General features: G+C 49.4%; 3 long non-coding RNA genes across 3 annotated transcripts in view; all 3 read left to right on the forward strand.

Annotated features, from left to right (window-relative positions):
* Window positions 1-18,183, forward strand: part of LOC311430470 — a 46,254-nt gene that overhangs the window by 20,301 nt on the left and 7,770 nt on the right. The window contains exons 2-9 of the long non-coding RNA XR_014688810.1: window positions 13,193-13,233; window positions 13,504-13,557; window positions 15,427-15,539; window positions 15,661-15,710; window positions 16,096-16,189; window positions 16,299-16,434; window positions 17,152-17,281; window positions 17,480-17,518. This is a non-coding gene — a long non-coding RNA (uncharacterized lncRNA). The remainder of the gene's footprint in view (window positions 1-13,192; window positions 13,234-13,503; window positions 13,558-15,426; window positions 15,540-15,660; window positions 15,711-16,095; window positions 16,190-16,298; window positions 16,435-17,151; window positions 17,282-17,479; window positions 17,519-18,183) is intronic.
* Window positions 1,856-5,902, forward strand: LOC311424712. Its single transcript, XR_014686169.1, has 4 exons — window positions 1,856-1,956; window positions 3,490-3,563; window positions 3,994-4,139; window positions 5,213-5,902. It is a non-coding gene; the product is annotated as an uncharacterized lncRNA (long non-coding RNA).
* Window positions 6,339-8,000, forward strand: LOC311424716. Its single transcript, XR_014686170.1, has 2 exons — window positions 6,339-6,501; window positions 6,926-8,000. It is a non-coding gene; the product is annotated as an uncharacterized lncRNA (long non-coding RNA).

Consider the following 18,183-nt stretch of genomic DNA (forward strand, 5'->3'; position numbering starts at 1 on the left):
TGCGCGCCGGGAGGCGCAGGTTGCCGCTGGCGGCGAGCGCGGTTGCCGGCGGTGAGGCGAGCGAGAGCCTCCGGGGGTGCCTCCTCGGAGCGTCGGGCCGGGAGGGGCGGGGGGTGTTGAGGCCGGGCGCGGGTCCTCGCTGCGCTTGATCGTTGGGCTGCGCCGCGCCGCGCCTCGGAGGCTTTCCTCTCCCTGCGTCCTGACAGCCGGCTCTCTCCTTGTGCTGCGGTTCACCGGGGCAGAAGCAGCTCCCCGCCGCTAGGACCCCTGCGGGGTTTGTTGCCGAGCGAAGGTGGCGCACCGGGTAAAGCGAGGAAAGCCGCAGCTGGCGTGCTGCGGTCGCAGGGTTCTCAGGAGAGAGAGCAGCCCGTCCGTCCCGACTGCCCAGGTAAGTCGCAGCGACCTCGGGGTGGAATCAAGGCGTGCTCGTAAGCTTCCTGCAGCCCCGGCTCCAAGGCTTCATTGAATTTGCGGAAGCGCGAGCTGCTCGGCGCTGGGAAGCGCAAAGGGAAGGAAGGCACGTAGTGCCTGCCGAGTCGTAGTAGCCTCTTAGACCTAGAATGAACTGGCCTGTCAGGCTCTGTCTGTTGCTCAGTCTTTGGTACGAGAGGCTAAACTTTGTCCCGCCTCAGCTTTCGGAGTTGTCCTAGGAATAGACCGGTGCTTGCGGGGCTTTCCAGGACGCTGGTTGCGGTCAGTGAGGACAGACGTGAGAGGCAATTTCTGTCTGTCTGTCTGTCTGTCTCTTGGTTATGTCCCAAGAGTTTTGCTTGAACTGTGTGCAATAAAGGAGGCCTTGGGCCTGTACTGAGCAGCGAGAGAGAGCAAAACTCTGCGTAAGCACTGGCCGTGGCAACGTTGCTTGGGAGTTGAGCGGCTGGGGGTCTTTCCAGAGGTGGGGGGGTCTTCCCAGCGGAACTCGGTACGCAGGCAGAAACGTGACCTTCGAGGTCTTTGTTTGTCTTGCGCTGCAGCTGTGGTATTTGCCCCATAACTGTATGGAGTTGCTGAATTCTAGAGGGGATGATGATAGAGACGTCCCTGGTTCAGCCTTTTTTTGCCGCAGTCCTTGCAGAAGTTGTGGAAAAATGAGTAGTATCCTTCTCTTTAAGTTCACCTTTTAAAGAGTTCTTCCTGCAGACTCCTGTCTCCGTGGTTTAGGTACGTGATCTGTGTGAAACAGAGCCAGGCTTTCCTGTTAACGAGTGCCCTGATTGAAATTCCCTGTTGTTGGAGAACAAGAACCATCAGTGGTGCTTGGCAGTTTAAAACCTCTTGGCTTACGCAAAGGCTAACTTGCCAAAGCGAATGGGAAGTAGCCTAAAGTTCAGTAAATGCGCTGAATAGAAAAGGCCGTCTTCTTGACGGGAAAAGAGCTTTGCAGAACGTGAGCTTTGTTTCCCGTAGGGCTCCCTGCTTGCCCACCTGTTCAGCGATTACTGCAGGCTTTGACTGGTCCCCTCAGGCCCAATATCGCACACGTGCTGTGCTGCAGACGGTGCCTTAGCTTCCTTGCCGTCTCGTGCTGCGTTACTTGTACCTGCGGAAAATTTACTTCAGTGTCACAGAAACCCCGTGGGAAGCGTTCCCGACTCACGCCGGTAGGACCATCCCGTCGCGGCTGGTAAAATCCAGGAGCAGGACGATGCTTGGAAGAACGTCACCTATGGAGGAGAAGACAACAGTCTCCTTCCTGTTAGGCAACAGGTTTCCAAGACTGGTTTCCCCACCCCCCTGTGCGTTTTGAAGGAGGCAGTCCCTAAGCTGATGCAATCCAACTATCCAACTGCATCTAAGATGCTGGTTGTTACTTCCATAAGCTATAAAGGAACTTAATGTGTTCTGTGTTTTTAGGTCGAGGCTCGTGTGCGTGAGTTTGGCTTGTCGCGATGGCCGGTGTAGATGATCGCTCACGTGCCCCAAAGCTCCTTGTGCTGATGCTGGATCTGCCCCACGGTAAAGGACCGCATGCTGTGTGTTCAGCTTTTCTTCCTTACCGTGTCGTCCGTATGTATGTATGTATTTACTTCTCTGAAGGAAAGGGTGGATTTTTCGTGGGTCCCTCTGTGCGCGTCTCGAACCAGGCTGCAGTAAATACGCGTAAGCGAGTAGGCTGCTGCAGCGCGTCCTGGACAGTATCAGGGTGCTACTCTGCTAGCAGTGGAGAGCTGGGTGAAGGTGCCCAGGGTAAGGGCTTGTTCTGCCTCAAGTTGAACAGAAAGTTTCAGGAGTTGAGCATCCCAGGGGATGTTTGTGGGACTGCTGTTAGACGATAAAGGTTCGGATGGCTGTCGACGAAGGGGATTTTGTTGGTTCTTTTTCGATAGCTGTTCCTGCCAAAGATCGCGTCGGTCACAAAAGGTAGTAGTAACCTTGCGGTTTCTATGTTCTGTAGCGTTTGTACTAAAATACACTGGCAGATGAATAAATGAGCAGGTACAAATACACGTGACTCTGTAGCTGAGACTAAATAACGTGCAGTTTCTTCTGTGTTTTATCTTTCAAAGCACGTTGTTGCTGAGCGCCTGAGCTTTTTGCTCGCATTACCGAGGAAAGGAATGGCAGTGCTTCTTCCCCCCTCATCTCTCTTTTTTTTTTTTTTTTTTTTTTTCCCCCCTCTCCTCTTCTTCCTCGATGACAGGGTACTCAATGTTTTCCTCGGATGTCCACGTGAAAAACGAAATAAATAAATAAATGCTGATGGTGAAGACACTGACAGAATTGGGTGACATTTTCAAGGTAGAGGAGGGGCGAAGAATGTGGAAATTCCTGGTACATTAGTGGTGCTCTGTTAACAAAACTGACGTATACGCCACTTGCTGTTCCTAGTTTTTTGGTTTGGTTTTCCTTTCAGTAGTCTCCCCGAAGGCTTTTGCGGACACACGGTGTATCTTTTCTGTTCTTTTCAGTATTCTGAAAAGTATTCAGTATTTCTTTTTCAGTATTCGTTTGTCAGGAAAGACGACCGTGCAATCCGAGGGCTGTGGACAACCATCTACCAGGTGGTTGTTGCAGCCTCCATCGGTCATGTTATTTGTGCTTTTAGCTCGCCCTCTCCTGTATCTTGAGTTGAATTTTTTTTTTTTTTTTTTTTTGGCAACACTATGTTTGCAGTGATAGCATTGCTGCCGAGGTATTTTTGACTAAAAATGATCTTAACTGTAGTAGTGAATTCACAGAGTGTGGCTTTGTGTAACGACTCCCGCGATCACAACTTTTTTTTTTTCCTTTGTCACAGATAGGAGGAAAGCTCTTTCCAGAGAGATGGAAAGAAAGTTGTTTCAGAATACGTTCAGAATGTCTGAAGTTGTTTTGGAATTTTTTTTTGTTTTGTTTTTTTTTTTTTAGTAGTTAACGGTAGTACAGCCCACAGAGCAATTTCTTTGTGCGTGAGAACTCGCGGGTTAACTGAAAGTTACTTGTTTTATTATAAAACTAGGATTTGAAGCCACGGGCATTCAGAAATGCATATGATATGTCTTGTCACAGTCTTCTAGATCAGCTAACCGGAATGAGAACCAATCTTCTGAAAACACAAAGGGATATCGTGGGGCAGGATGAAGGTAAATGGACACAATTATTTATTAATATTCTGGTACAGCTATTTAATTCACCTAAGTAGTGTTTCTGTCCTCGGTGTGGGAGAGGAAGTAGACTTTGCATCGTTTCTTGGGTCAGTCGTCCTTCCCTAGATTCCGAAGGAAAAGAATGAAATTTCTGCCTTCTGTCACAAAACATGTTGTGCGTGCTTGGAATTTGAAAATTAAGTTTCATGGGTGAGCTTTCCTGTGCAACAGGATGCAGTAGATGTTCTTATAGTGATGGTGAAAGGAAAGAGGGGCTTTATTTGCCTTTTGCTTTTCCTTTGTTTTGTAGAGGGAGGAAATAGTGATTTCTAGATCTTAAATGCTAACACTGGAAATGGAAGCATGCGAGGCTTGTATTTCCTTAGTCTTAAGGTAGACTAAATTTAGATACCTTGTTCTGCTGCAGACTGCCTTCACGGCGTTCCTGTTGCTCAAAGGGGAAATCATCAGGAGTAGTTGAAAATGATGCCTTCACCCCTTCGGGAGATTGATCCAGATCAACCAAAAAGGCTTCTTCATACACTTGGCAGTCTGTTCAAACAGGATGAGAAGGTAGGAGAAGTCTTGCTATCTGCTGTATCATTATTTGAAAAGTAACTGAATTGTAACACGGAGGCAAATACTCTGGTAGTGAATTGACGAAGCAATTGTTTTTTACTTATATTAAAAAAAAAAAAAAAAGTCTTTTCAGGGTACGATGATAGATGAAGCAGATAAATTTGTTGCTGGGCCTCAGAATAAGATCAAGCGTCCTGGAGAGCCCAATACTCCAGCATCACTAAAGAGAGAAGGCGTAGCACGTCGCCGCTATTGCGACGGCCACAGTCACTGTTGTGACAAACCATGTTGGTGGGAAAGGGCCACCCTGTGCTGCTGGATCTCCGTCACCATATCTGAACCTCAAAGGCATGCCAACAAATAAAGGTGTGTTGGAGTTGTTGTAGTACAGGAACTTGTGTGGTCATAAATGGACATAGTGTGCAGGAAAAAAAAAAAAAAGGTCTCCGTGCTTTCTGTGTTAATTCAAAAGGACACGTAAGTTTTAGAGTTAATTGGGACTGAATTTCTTTGGTCGGCTTAGACAAACAGGCTGTTGCTATAGGTAACGAAGTCCTGAATGAGCAATAATTTGGAACTGTTTCTAAAAAGTGCTGAAACCTTTCACCACGATGGTTTGGCGGTAGCAAGGATTTCATTTCAGCTTTTAATTCTCATTTGTGTATTCTATAGTGGGGAAGGGAGAAGTGGGGAAGGAAAGTGTGTAAAAAAAAAAAAAAAAAAAAAATTTTAAATTTCTCACAAATAGTAATTTACCCACCTGTTGCAGCAGAGTCGAAAGAAAAATTTGCTGGAACTGGGGGAAGGAGGGGAAACTTTAGTTTGCTTTAGTCACTGAAATGGGAATACAGCAAATAACTTCACGACAGTCATATGAGACGGTAGCAGCCCAAAAGGAGGTATTCCTGTGGTTGCGTCAAAGGGTGAATAAAACTACTGAAGTGATCTGACAGTGCTGAGTAACTCTCTCCACAGTACTTTCAACAAGAAGGGATGCAGAATAATGTCCTTCTGTGTTTTTTGATCCTGCAGTTATATGCACTACTAAGCTCCTTCTTAATTTTCAGACACTGGTATCAGTACTGTCCAAGATGGTAATGGAGAGAAGAAAGCAGAAAACTGTCAGTTGCTGGAAGAGCAAATTGATGGCTTGTCTGTGCAAATGGCTTCTTCGGTTCCAGCTGTTAAGGGAGAGGATGAAATGTCACCTGGTGACTTAGACTCTCTACATGATGAGTTCAATTGCTTAAATGATGCAAAGATGGCTTGGATCGTAAACCTGGTACCAATGCACTTGTTCGAGGGCCTCTAAATTACAGCGTGGCTGGAGATGACCAAAAACGAGTGATGGAGTCTACTTCTGAATCTGTGCCAAATTGATTTAAAATAACACCTACAATGTTGGAGGGAAGCGATGCTGGTATTAAAATCAGAGTGGTGAAAGAGGTTTGCAAACGTGGAAGAAGTAAGTTCTTTATTAGTGTATTAAAAATAGGCTAGGGGTACAGAAGACTTTTTCTTGAAATGAGGATCTATTTTGAAAATAAAACCTCAGATTTGGAATGATTTTTGATTACTCGTGTACAAGTAGTGGAAGAACAAGAAAGTAAGTACATGTATTCAGAGTCCAACTTTATATCCTCACCGTCCTTACTGCAGCACTCTTAAGCAGGCTTAGTCACAGCACCATTCGTGTTTTCATAGTTGGTTCAGAGAAGAAAACACAGAAACCAATGAAAAAATACTGTTGTTTCACATCTAAGGTGTCCGGTTCATTCTTTTGCGCTACTTTTTTTTTTTTTTGTTGTTAAACTTTATACGAGACAATCGTGCTCATGCTCCACATAGATCGGTCATCTTGTAAAGAGTAGTTATCTTAAACCTCTGCTTTCAAAAATGACAGCTCTAGGTTGAAACATGGCTCGGTATCCCTTTGTTTCTATTAACTGCTGATCATGGCAGCGTGTTCGTGGAGATACAAGGCTTCTCTGCTGATTAAACCTAGTCTGCATTTTCCAAGGGCAGGTGTTTCTAGATACTGCTCTTTTAAGAGAACAAAATTCAGCGTTACATTTGAATATCAGCTAATCGATATCACTTCAAATTATTGGTATGCTGGCTTTTTTTTCTTACGTGCATTACTGTATGCAGAAATGGGAAACTCTAGGCTTTGTTGTTTTTCCTTTGGCTGTTGAGATTTACTGAAAATGCATTTACAAGATCTGTTTCTAATATCTGTTTGGATCTCTTCTTTAAGATCGTGAAAAAAATCTTCTCTCTTCTTGAGGAGGTACGTACAAGGACGGATGGAAACTCAGAAGTATTTCATTGAATTTGCTATAAGGGAAGGAGCAAGGTTTGTATAGATACGAATGATTCGGAGTTAAACGCTAACGTTGTTCATGATAGCAAATCTCAGTCTTTTCCAAAACAAGTGTTTTGTTTTGACATACTTAAATTATTACAGTTTCAGCGGTCAAACTGCCGTTGTATTTTTCTGAAGTAAATGGTCGTTACCTAGAGCTGAAGTGTGAAATAGAAAGATACGGGTGGTTATGGAAGAAAGACCCAGAATTTGCGTGGGTTGGGGAAAGATGGCTGTATCAAATTAAATTTGCCATTCTGATGTCAGAAATGAGGGAAGCTCTTCCATGCTGGAAACAGAGAGCCTCCGCTAATACTGTTTGTCGTGGCCAAATAATACTGAGTTATTTAACTGCTGTTTTTGGAAGAAGAAATGAAATTACTTCCCTAGGTTTAAAAATCGTGTCTTAATACAGCACTTAGAGAGAACGCTAGAGGAGCTAGAGTTCAACAGCCTACCCAACAGAGTTAATCAGGTGAACGGTAGATAATAGTGTACCAGCCAGAGGAATACGGACCGGGAATGAGTTTGCTGTGCCGCAGAAGAGTGGAAGAGGACGTAGCTGTTGCCCTCGCCATCCTGGCGGTCAAGTGATCTTACTGTCAGAGTCCGAGAAGAAGCAGCAGAGCTTTAACTTTACGAACCTCTATCGGCAGAAGCTGGGCTGTAACCTTAAGGACGTGCTATGAAAGGTGTGGCTTTTTTCCTGTGGAGGGTGCTCTTTGCTCAACAGGCTGAAAAAAATAACCATTGCTGCCCCTCCTGCAGGTGGTGAGAATTTACTCACTTGAATACTGTCATTAGCCGTTTTACGTGCAATAGGCAGTGGATCGCACTAAAATGGGGCACTGTCAAATGCACACAGTGTCTGCATTGTGGAGAGATCCCATCTGTTGTGTCGTCCCCCCCCCCCCCCCCCCCCAATAAAAAACCAACCAAACAAACAAAACTCCCAGAAACACCTGCACTGGTAATATTGCATGTTGCCAGCACAGAGACGAGGGCCTTGTTCCCGAGAACTGCTAGCCATGCCTTTAAACTTGAGATTCAGCGTAGATCGAGAGTAAAGAAACTGCTGTTGTGTTAATGAAAGCTAAAGACAGCCCTGTGACTGTTACCACTTGGTGGTTACTAAACAATCTACCTCAGACTCTCTTCTGTTTTTATCTGCAGACATTATGAAAGCGCACCTGAGGCTTCCCAGGTCCCTGACTTCAGTTCTCTTTCCTCCCGTGAGGAGGACGGAGATTCTTCAGGTGGCCTTGCCTTGGCACACGCTGTGCTTTGGAAGCACTAAAAAGAAATGCTTTTAAAAGTGTGCATTTATTTTAATGTTCATACAAAAGAGATTGGTTTTGAACAGTGTTGTTACCGGATCACTAATTTGATATTTTAACTGTATGCATTTTTTTGAACATAGGTGGGGGTGTGTGTGTGTATATGTGTGTGTATATATATATATAAAAAAATAAACCGTTTTATTAATTCTCGTTAAGTGCTGATCTGAGGAGTCTGTAATGGGCAGCGCTGAATTCCTCGAATTGTCTGTCACCAACAGACCGCTAATATTTTTTTGTGAAACCAGTCTGCATATCCTGAAACCCCACTTCTGGTAATAGCTGCGGAATGTGTTTGTTACTTACCTCCCGGTAGCACGTACCCTGGAGCACCTGCCTCATCAGTCAGCTCAGCCTGTACAGGGTGTACATTTTTGCTCCAAGGCTAAAGTGTTAAAGACACCAAGTTCCAGCTTACCAAATCCTTGGTTACCCGAGTTAATATCCTCCCTTCCGTTCCTCTTACTCTTTTGTTCAAAGGTAATGTTGTGAATCACAGAAAATGCAACGAAGACTGGAGCACCTGCACGTAATTAATATTTTCCTTTTAAACGGTAATATGCCAGTAGTAAGTGGCTCTTCAGATAATTTTATTTTCGGTTGTTCTCATTTAAAAACAGTCTCCTGCTCCTTTAACAGCTTTCTTTTAAAAGACAGGTTGAAGTTGTGCTGGCGTTAAGAAGCTCTTCACAAGGTACTGGGGCTGTCCTGAGGATTCCACTTGACCAGCCAGCAGAAGAGGCAGGGAAACATACTTACATTGATGGCCTGAACTTCTCTTCCTATTACTCTTTTTAGTACTAGCCAGCGTGTGTGAGACATCTTTTCCTTCTCCTGTGAAGCAGTGGGCTGGTCTTTCTGGAAGAGGTTGTTTGACCATTGGAATTACACCAGTGAGATTCAAGAAGGAAATAAAATCCAAAAGCAGCAGCGTATCTTTATTACTACGTTAAGTGAGAAAGTGACACTTGGAACGAACTCGTTATAAACAATTCTGAACTCTTTTCTTAGCGGGAACGTACTTGAAAAAAAAAACAAACGAACCACAGGAGTACCTTGGAATACATAGGGCGATTCATCCCTTCAGGATCATTACACGGCAGCTGTATGTCACCACAATACACCTCTTTTGCTTAATGGTGGACTTCTCAGAGGGAATTTACTTGGGTCAGGTATACTGTGTGTATGTGGTTTTATGCACGTAGAACTGCCTGTACTACACTATCTTTTAAATAGGTGGTGGTAAGAGGAGACAGCTTTCTTCTAGTAGATTCTTCCTTAAGTTTCTTTAGTGATTCCGGGGGCGCTCACTTGACCGTGATGTGCCTGACCTGGTTAGCATCTAAACCTCCTCCTCTGATGTGGTACAGCTGTCTGCTAAATTAGTTACAGAAAGATGGTGACTTTAACTCAGACAGTTCTCTCTTACCTCGCTATTGTTTTATCTGGATAATTTGAATTTGGATTAGAGCAGCGGAGGGAAAAGATGCCTTACACTGAAACGGACGCGAGTCTGTGAGAAGAAAGCCAGGCGTCCTTGGAGACTGTGCCAATGAAAAGGGGAAGAAAAATGAGTGGAATAAATCTGAGTGCACATAGTCCTGCATCCCGAAGGGAGCACAGAAGGAAGGTTGCTTGCTTAGAAGAGCAGTGGACGCCTTAAAGAGAATATTAACAGAGAGAATTCTTTGTAAGACAAGCTGCCCCGCGGGGTGTGGGTAGCAAATACGTTGGAAAAAATACAGCCACAAGCTCCGAATGGCACAGTAGGCGAGCTGTGATCCGCCCGACAAGGCCTCCCGCGGGCGCCCTCTGCCGCCACCTGCTGGTGGAAAACGAGTACTGCAGGCGGCCGAGGGGCGCGCATGCGCGGTGGCACCGGCGGGCGCCCTCTGCCGCCACCTGCTGCTGTTACTCGGGTACTGCAGGCGGCCGAGGGGCGCGCATAGCGCGGTGACTCCCGCGGGCGCCCTCTGCCGCCACCTGCTGGTGGAAAACGAGTACTGCAGGCGTCCGGGGGCCGCGCATGCGCGGTGGGGTCCGGTGGCGCCCCCTGCCGCCACCTGCTGGTGGTGAAGGGGTACAGCAGGCAGCCGGGGGGCGCGCATGCGCGGTGGGGCCCGGGGGGCGCCCTCTGCCGCCACCTGCTGGTGGGAAGCGAGTACTGCAGGCTGCCGGGCGCCACGAATGCCGCATGACGCCCGTGGGCACCCTCTGCCGCCATCTGCTGGTGGAAAACGAGTACTGCAGGCGGCCGGGGGGCGCGCAACGCGCGGTGACGCCCGCGGGCGCCCTCTGCCGCCACCTGCTGGTGGGAAGCAAGTACTGCAGGCGGCCGGGGGACGCGCATGCGCCGTGGGGTCCGGTGGCGACCTCTGCCGCCACCTGCTGGTGCAAAACGAATACTGCAGGCGGCCGGGGGACGCGCATGCGCGTTGGCACCCGCGGGCGCCCTCTGCCGCCACCTGCTGGTGGGAAAGGGGTACTGCAGGCGGCCGAGGGGCGCGCATGCGCGTTGGCACCCGCGGGCGCCCTCTACCGCCACCTGCTGGTGGGAAGCGAGTACTGCAGGCGGCCGGGGGGCGCGCATGCGCGGTGACGCCCGCGGGCGCCCTCTGCCGCCACCTGCTGGTTTTAATCGGGTACTGCAGGCGGCCGGGGGGCGCGCATGCGCGGTGACGCCCGCGGGCGCCCTCTGCCGCCACCTGCTGGTTTTAATCGGGTACTGCAGGCGGCCGAGGGGCGCGCATGCGCGGTGACGCCCGCGGGCGCCCTCTGCCGCCACCTGCTGGTTTTAATCGGGTACTGCAGGCGGCCGGGGGGCGCGCATGCGCGGTGACGCCCGCGGGCGCCCTCTGACGCCACCTGCTGGTTTTAATCGGGTACTGCAGGCGGCCGGGGGCCGCGCATGCGCGGTGACGCCCGCGGGCGCCCTCTGCCGCCACCTGCTGGTTTTAATCGGGTATTGCAGGCGGCCGGGGGGCGCGCATGCGCGGTGGGGCCCCGGGGGCGCCCTCTGCCGCCACCTGCTGGTGGAGAACTAGTACTGCAGGCGGCCGAGGGGGGCGCATGCGCGGTGAGGCCCGGGGGCGCCCTCTGCCGCCTCCTGCTGGTGGAAAACGAGTACTGCAGGCGGCCGAGGGGCGCGCATGCGCGGTGGGGCCCGGGGGCGCCCTCTGCCGCCTCCTGCTGGTGGAAAACGAGTACTGCAGGCGGCCGTGGGGCCGTGCATGCGCGTTGCTTATTACGTCGTTGTTTTTTTTGCTGTGTAATTTCCTACGCTCCTAGATTTTTCTTCATATGTAAATCACACAGAATCACAGATCTTCTAGGTTGGAAGAGACCTCAAGATCATTGAGTCCAACCTCTGACCTAACACTAACGTTTGAGCTAATTCCCGTGGAAAATATTTCATTTACTTTCTTGGTTGTATTGTCCTTTCTATGTTCAAAGCTGAGGCATAAATACGGTAAATTTTGCTTCTAGAAACACCCCAGTTCTTTTGTCTGCACTCTGCATGCTGTAAACTAGGGATAGGCACAAAAAAAACCAAATAAATAAATAAATAAAAGAACACAGCTGCTGCTGCTCCTGCTCTCTTTCTTGTGGTTTGCCCCCTCCTCTTTCCCAGGTGATTGGGTTTGGGTGCTGGGCGGGGCCAAATGGTATAGGAGCCCCAGGCATGCCATCAGAGAGCTCCTTCTGCCCGGGCTGCTCTTTGGGGTCAGTGCTTTGTTGATGCTTCTGTTAGCTACATGCAGGGTTCTTTTGGTGGGTCAGGGTCTGGTACGATCTTTTAGAGGAAACCGATCTAGTAGTATGTGCATTTATTGCTTGAAGCTCTTTGGAGGTGATTAATTGTTATAGCACATTTATGGATAGGATGTCAATGTTATTTTGTGCGTTTGCTTTGTTGTTCTAGGTCCCTCGTGATTTTTGCAGGGTTACAGGGCAGATGCCACCAGATCTACCCCTTTTGTTGTTTTTGTTTTGTTTGATTTTTTTTTTTCTTGATTTTTCTTTTTCTTTTTTGGAAGGGGGTTTGGGATTTGAGCATCTCAATTTTGCGGGTTTGGGATTTGAGCGTCTTAATTTATTGGGTTAGGGGTTTTAGGCATAGGACTTCAGGGGTTTAGTGTGGTAAATAGTTTGGGTTAGGTCCGTAGGGGTTTCGAGGATGTTTAGGGATAGGGCTTGAGGCTTTTTTGTGTAAGGGCGGGAAGGGCTAGGGTTACAGTGAGCGCTGTTAAATGTAGTTCTCGAAAACTCGGCCTCTGATTGGCCGTGCTGGCTGTCCAGGGAATTCTGGTAGGTGTAGTTTTCCGGCACCAGGCTTCCGGTAGGCCGTGTTGACTGCCCGGAGCATGCCGGGAGATGTAGTTCTGGGACTCCGAACTTCCGGGAGGCCATGTTGGGTGCCCGGAGCATGCCGGGCAATGTAGTTCTGGGACTCCGGACCTCCGGGAGGCCATGTTGAGCGCCCAGAGCATGCCTGGAAATGAAGTTCTCGGGAACCAGGGTTGGGCTTAGGGACTAGGGCTGGGGCTAGGGTTAGAGTTTAGGGTGAGGGTTGGGGTTAGGGTTAGGGCTAGTGAATGCTGGTTCTCTGTGTTTGCAGATGACGGTGAGCGTGTTTAAACTAATTCCAGTTGAAGAAGTTTCAGTTACTTGCTTGGTGCCGTTATCAGTTCAACATTAAAAGCTGCAGCAAAAGCAAAAGGGGATTTTTGCTTCTAGAAACACCACAGGTCTCTTGTCTGCTCTCTGAATGTTTTTGAGATAAAACAGATTTTAAAAAACAAAGGAAAGGAAAGGAAAGGAAAACAAAACAAAACAAAACACAGCTGCTCCTTTTGCTCTCTTCCTACTTTCATGTGCTTTGCCCCTCCCCTTTCCCAGGTGATTGGGTTTGGGTGCTGGGCGGGGCTAAATGCTATATGAGCCCCAGGCATGCCATCAGAGAGCTCCTTCTGCCTGGGCTGCTCTTTTGGGGACAGTGCTTTGTTTTTCCTTCTGTCCGTTGCAGGGTTGTTTAGGCAGGCTGGAGTCTATGGATTTCTGGATTTTAAGTGCTTGGAATTCACTTAGGAGAGGGATGTTTAGTAGGGGCTGCTGGCTCAGTTTGGGGCGCGGTTGTCACTGCAGTTATTTTCCTACAGCCAATAGAGTAAAATTCCAGTTTGCCTTTTAGAGGTGCTATAAGTGGGTAAAGAGAACAGATGGAAGCGTGTGCCACGTGGGGTAGGCAAGCGGCTGAGGTACAGGAGGGGATGAGAGCATGTGATTTTTTTTCTGGGGATGAAATGGACTCAATTTTGTTGGTGTATAATCTGTTCTGCTCCTAGATTTTTCTTTCAATGTGAAGAAAAGTTTGAGCTAATTCCAGGTAAGAAAGTTCCAGTTACTTGCTGGGTCGTATTGTCCTTTTAATATTCAAAGCTACAGCAAAAGCGTGGGGATTGTTGCTTCTAGAAACACCCCAGTTTTCTTGTCTGCACTCTGCATGCCGTTGAGCTAAAGCAGACTAAAAAATAAATAAATACAGGAAACACACACACAAAAAACAACAATAACAAAAACAACAACAACAAAAAAAACACACCATTGGGTGATGTGTTGTGAACGCAACGATCATTTAATCCCTTTGTTTTCCCAGGTGGTGTGGATGATACTGGTTGCAGTGTTGGAGCTTGGATTTGGAGAGGAACAGGTGAGCATAGTTGTATGTTGCATCAGCAGTAGTCAGCATTGTGGAGAAGGTGGGCATCATGACCGGCATGCTAGTGAATGCTGGTACTCTGTTTTTGCAGCTGATGATGAGCCTGGCAATTGACTAAGATGACGACCAGTGCCTGTGCATTTCTTGAGGCGGAGGGAATTTACCATGCAGCAACCTGAGAGCTAAGTTGGGGGGCACCTGGTATTTGCATATCTGGGGTGGCTAATGGGAGCTGGGAGCCAGAGCAGCGTGGAGCCAGCTGGCTGAAAATACTTGGTGCCGCTGCGAGGGTGGTTCAGGCTGGGTCACGTTCAGGCTGCTTGTGGCTGGGTCACCAGGCTAATAGAAGCAGCGGGATTATTTTGTAGCGTGAGTGCGTGCGCCAGGCAGGACAGTTTCCTTCTGTTCGTCTGTCCTGTAGTGTTGCTTCTGCAATGTCTGTTCTGTGCTTCTCGGGTCTTGATATCCTTCTAGCTTTTTACGCTGGACAGACCAGACAGGCGACTTGGTAGCGGTGCTGAAGGGCCTCAGTGCTTGTTTTGTCATCGTGGCTCTGATCCGAGCACTTCTTGTCTTGCAGTCGCTGCTTGAAGTGCAGTTCTGTTTCAGGTCTCGTGCATCATATTCGGTTTGAGATCGCATCTGTTTCCATCCTCGCTCTTGTGGAAGTCATCTGGGCCGCATCAGGAGCTCTTGCTTGGGAATTGATTTCCTAAGCGTCGTCTTATGTGATTAAGGAGGTATTGGGGAGGCAAGGACAGTCCCCAGACAAGGACTGTATATCTCGAAACAAGACACCGGAACTCACGATAAGGAAGCGGCAGACGGACAGAGAAACAAATGTAAGGACTATAAATCTCAAAACTGGACGTTGGACTTCATTATAAAGACACAACAAAGGGAAGAATTAGCAACAGCCAGCTCTTGCGATTAAGAAACATGCCAACTCAGCGGATTCCTGACCAAAGGTGAAAAGTACAATGTGAGGAAGACTCGGGGTCTTCCTCCCAAAGACCCCTGCCCACGTCCCAAAGGCCCCTGCCCACAGTTCTTGGGAGGCTCTACTCAGGCGCAAGGTGCCAAAAGGCTAATTAGCATGAGAAGCGAGGGAAGGCGGGGGTAGGCAATGAATATGTATAGGCGCCGGTAGAATATTGATAGATTGATTGTATAAATTCAAGACTGCTTTCTGCTTTGGGTATGCACGATAGGTGGAGAGATCCCCCCGTGCATCCAGCGCTGCAATAAAGAATATACCGCTTAAAGGAATTTCGGCTTCGATCTTTGAATCATATGGGGTTTTCAGTCCCCATCCTTCTGGTCTCTTGTCTTGAAGGAAGGCTTTTTAGGCCTCCATCACCCCAGTTCTGGCAGTGTCTTCCAGTCGCGTGTCGTGACATTTGAGTCTCTCCTTGGGTCTGGTGCAGAGCACCTGTTGTGACTTGCTGTTGCCATAGGGCTTCCCTCCGGGGGTCACTTTTTCTTGCGCCTTGTGTTGTGTGTTTTGTTTGTAGTGTTTGTGGCGTGGCTGTGTGTGTATGTGTTTGGTCTGGAGCTGTCCTGCCTGGCAGTTAGTGATGACAGCTAACGTGGCAGTGCATGGGTGTGCTAATACATTGTCCGGACTGTGTTGGCGAAGACATCTGGTCTGCCTCTGCGCACGTACTGAAGGGCAGCAGGCACAGTCATCTCTGTGGTGTTTGTCAGATGTGCGTGTGGGGGGGAAGAGTTGAGCTGCTTGTGAGCAGCTGCTCGCATAGTGCTTGAACGGTGTGCTTGAGGAGGAGGTCTGTGGAATCTTGAAAGCTTACAGATAAGGGGTTTTTGAAACTTTTATTTTTATTTCTCTCCTGTCCCCAGTAGAGTGTAAACCTTTGGAGGAACCTGTCACAGGAAAGAGCTCCTTCCGGAACTGTTCAGCGCTCCGTAGGCAGCTCGGTGACTGGCTTGGTCTACTCCTGAGGTGTGCTGAGGTATGGGGGCTGCTGTTTTGAAATGATAATATTGTAAACGGGGTCCCTTTGTGTTGTTGAGGGATGGGTGCTAATGCTGGCAGCTGAATGATTATCTTGTGACCGTTTTCATTTGTTAAAGCTGAAACACAGTGTACAACGCGGGACTTGACCGGAGCTGCTTTTGGCAAGGTGAGCGATGAACAGATGTAGCAGGTACTTTAGGGGTGCAGTTGTCACTGCAGTTACTTAACTGCACAAAGTACAGTAAAAATCCTGTTGATATTTCAGGGGTGTTGTAGCTGGCCTAAGAGAGCAGATGGAAGCATCTGCCTCGAGGGCAGGTGAGGGAGCAGAGGTTAGGGAGCAGATGAGAGTAACTGTCCCAGCTGTGCTGTGGCTTTGGATGCTGCTTCAGCCTATGCTTTTCTTTTTGTTTCACAGGTGTGTCGCACAGGCTCAGAGGGGCCAAGCTGCACTCTGAAGAGCAGCACGGGAAGGGCGGGCTGTTTGTGAGCTGGATTGGAGCAGAACTGCCAAGTAGCACGAGGTGACTGCGAAGGGTCTTGCTTTGCAGGTGCCATGGCAGGCTCTCCGCAGAAGCGGTTGAGGATTTGAGAAGAGGTTGCAGATCATCGAGGAGCGACACGTGCAGGGACGGCTTGAAAACGGTATGGCTGCTTTCTCTTCTGTTTATCAGGTGTCCCAGGCGACGTGGGCTGTGATGTTAGCCTTTAGGATCGGAACAAAGCAGGTGCTGATGGCGGTCTTCTTCGGTAGGCAAAGAGGTGCCCGAAGCCCCCTCCTGTGCAGCCTGAGCACGCCTCGCTGAGGATGAAGCTTGCTTTCCAGCAGTTCTGGAAACTGTGTTGAGGCTGAAATGCTGCGTCTGTGTTCGGGTTGGGGTTGCACCTTGGTGAGTGTAGGGATGGGTTTTAAGTGGGTGCAGCGGAGGGCCCGGCCCCAGTGTCCTGTAGTGTGTTTTGACCCATCAGCATAGCCTTTTGGTTCTCAGATAGCCTGCTGAAGTAAGTGATTTTTGCTGCGAGTGGAACGGAATTGATTTTGTTGGCGTATAATCTGTTCTGCTCCTAGATTTTTCTTTCTGCGTAAATAAAAGTTTGAGCTAATTCGAGCTGAAAAAGCTTCAGTTACTTGCTTGGTTGTGTTGTCCTTTCAATATTCAAAGCTGCAGCGAAAGCATGGGGATTGTTGCTTCTAGAAACACCCCAGTTCTCCTGTCTGCCCTCTGCATGCTGTTGAGCTAAGCCTTATAAATAAGTAAATAAACCACAGCTGCTGCTCCTCCTCTTTCTACTTTCATGTGCTTTGCCCCTCCCCTTTCCCAGGTGATTGGGTTTGGGTGCTGGGTGGGACCAAAAGGTATATGAGCCCCAAGTATGCCGTCAGAGAGCTCCTTCTGCCTTCTGGGCTGCTCTTTGGGGGTAAGTGCTTTGTTTTTCCTTCAGTCAGTTGCCGGGTTCTCTAGGCAGGCTGGAGTCTATGGATTTCTGGAATTCTAAGGGCTTGGAATTCACTTCATAGAGGGATATGTAGCAGAGGTTGCTGGCTCTACTTTTTTTTTGGGATGGTGGGATACGCTCCTGTGTTTGATCTGTATTTTAATCTCTAGATGAATCAACCCACTTGTGTAACTCTCCAGAGGACTAAAACCAGCTTGATGACATGCTACAAGAGGCTTGACCGTGTTGGTGCAGTATTACCAGGAGACTGAGCAGGGTCACCTTTTTCATCTGCAAAGGGTATGTCTGCCATTACCCCTGCCGGGGCTGCTATGCATTCATGGCCTTGTGGCATTTGTGGACTTCAGTTTGTTTGTTTGTTTGTTTGTTTGTTTGTTTTATTTGTCTGGCTCTGGTCTCTGTGTTTGAGTCCTCTGCATGTGCCGCACTGTTTGCGTATCCATTGTGGATGTGACCTTCTCTCTTTGTTTCTTGTAGCTCAGGGCGTAGGCACGGAAGCTTGAACGAAGCATGAGGGTGAGTGGACAGCAGTGGGGGCCCCGAGTTGCTCGGTGGACTGTGTGAGTCTGCTTCAGCCGTCGGGCCGGCTTTGCAAGTGCCTTGCGACAGCAGAGTACGTCTCCTGCCACGTTTCTGACACGTGCCAGACGTCAGCGGTTCCAGGGTTCCAGTTCCTGAAATGCTGGAGATGCTCGGAGCACGAGAGGAGCTGGGGCGGCTTCGGGGGGCTGGGGGAGAGGGGACAGGGGAGAGGGGGGGCGGCTGCGGCGGCGGGGGGGGGCAGAGAGGGCAGCAGGAGGAGGTGCCGTTGCGTGCGCGTGGCCGACGCCCCTCTGGATTGGCTGGAGTGCTCCGTCCCGAGGCATGCTGGGAGCTGTAGTTCTGCGCTGCCGGGCGGCCACGTGGGCTCCGGGCTGCGCGGCCGGGCCGGGGCCGGGCCGGGGCCGGGCCGTGCGCGCCGGGAGGCGCAGGTTGCCGCTGGCGGCGAGCGCGGTTGCCGGCGGTGAGGCGAGCGAGAGCCTCCGGGGGTGCCTCCTCGGAGCGTCGGGCCGGGAGGGGCGGGGGGTGTTGAGGCCGGGCGCGGGTCCTCGCTGCGCTTGATCGTTGGGCTGCGCCGCGCCGCGCCTCGGAGGCTTTCCTCTCCCTGCGTCCTGACAGCCGGCTCTCTCCTTGTGCTGCGG

Source organism: Aythya ferina, assembly GCF_964211825.1.
Source record: "Aythya ferina genome assembly, chromosome: 1".
Classification (NCBI taxonomy): Eukaryota; Metazoa; Chordata; class Aves; order Anseriformes; family Anatidae; genus Aythya; species Aythya ferina.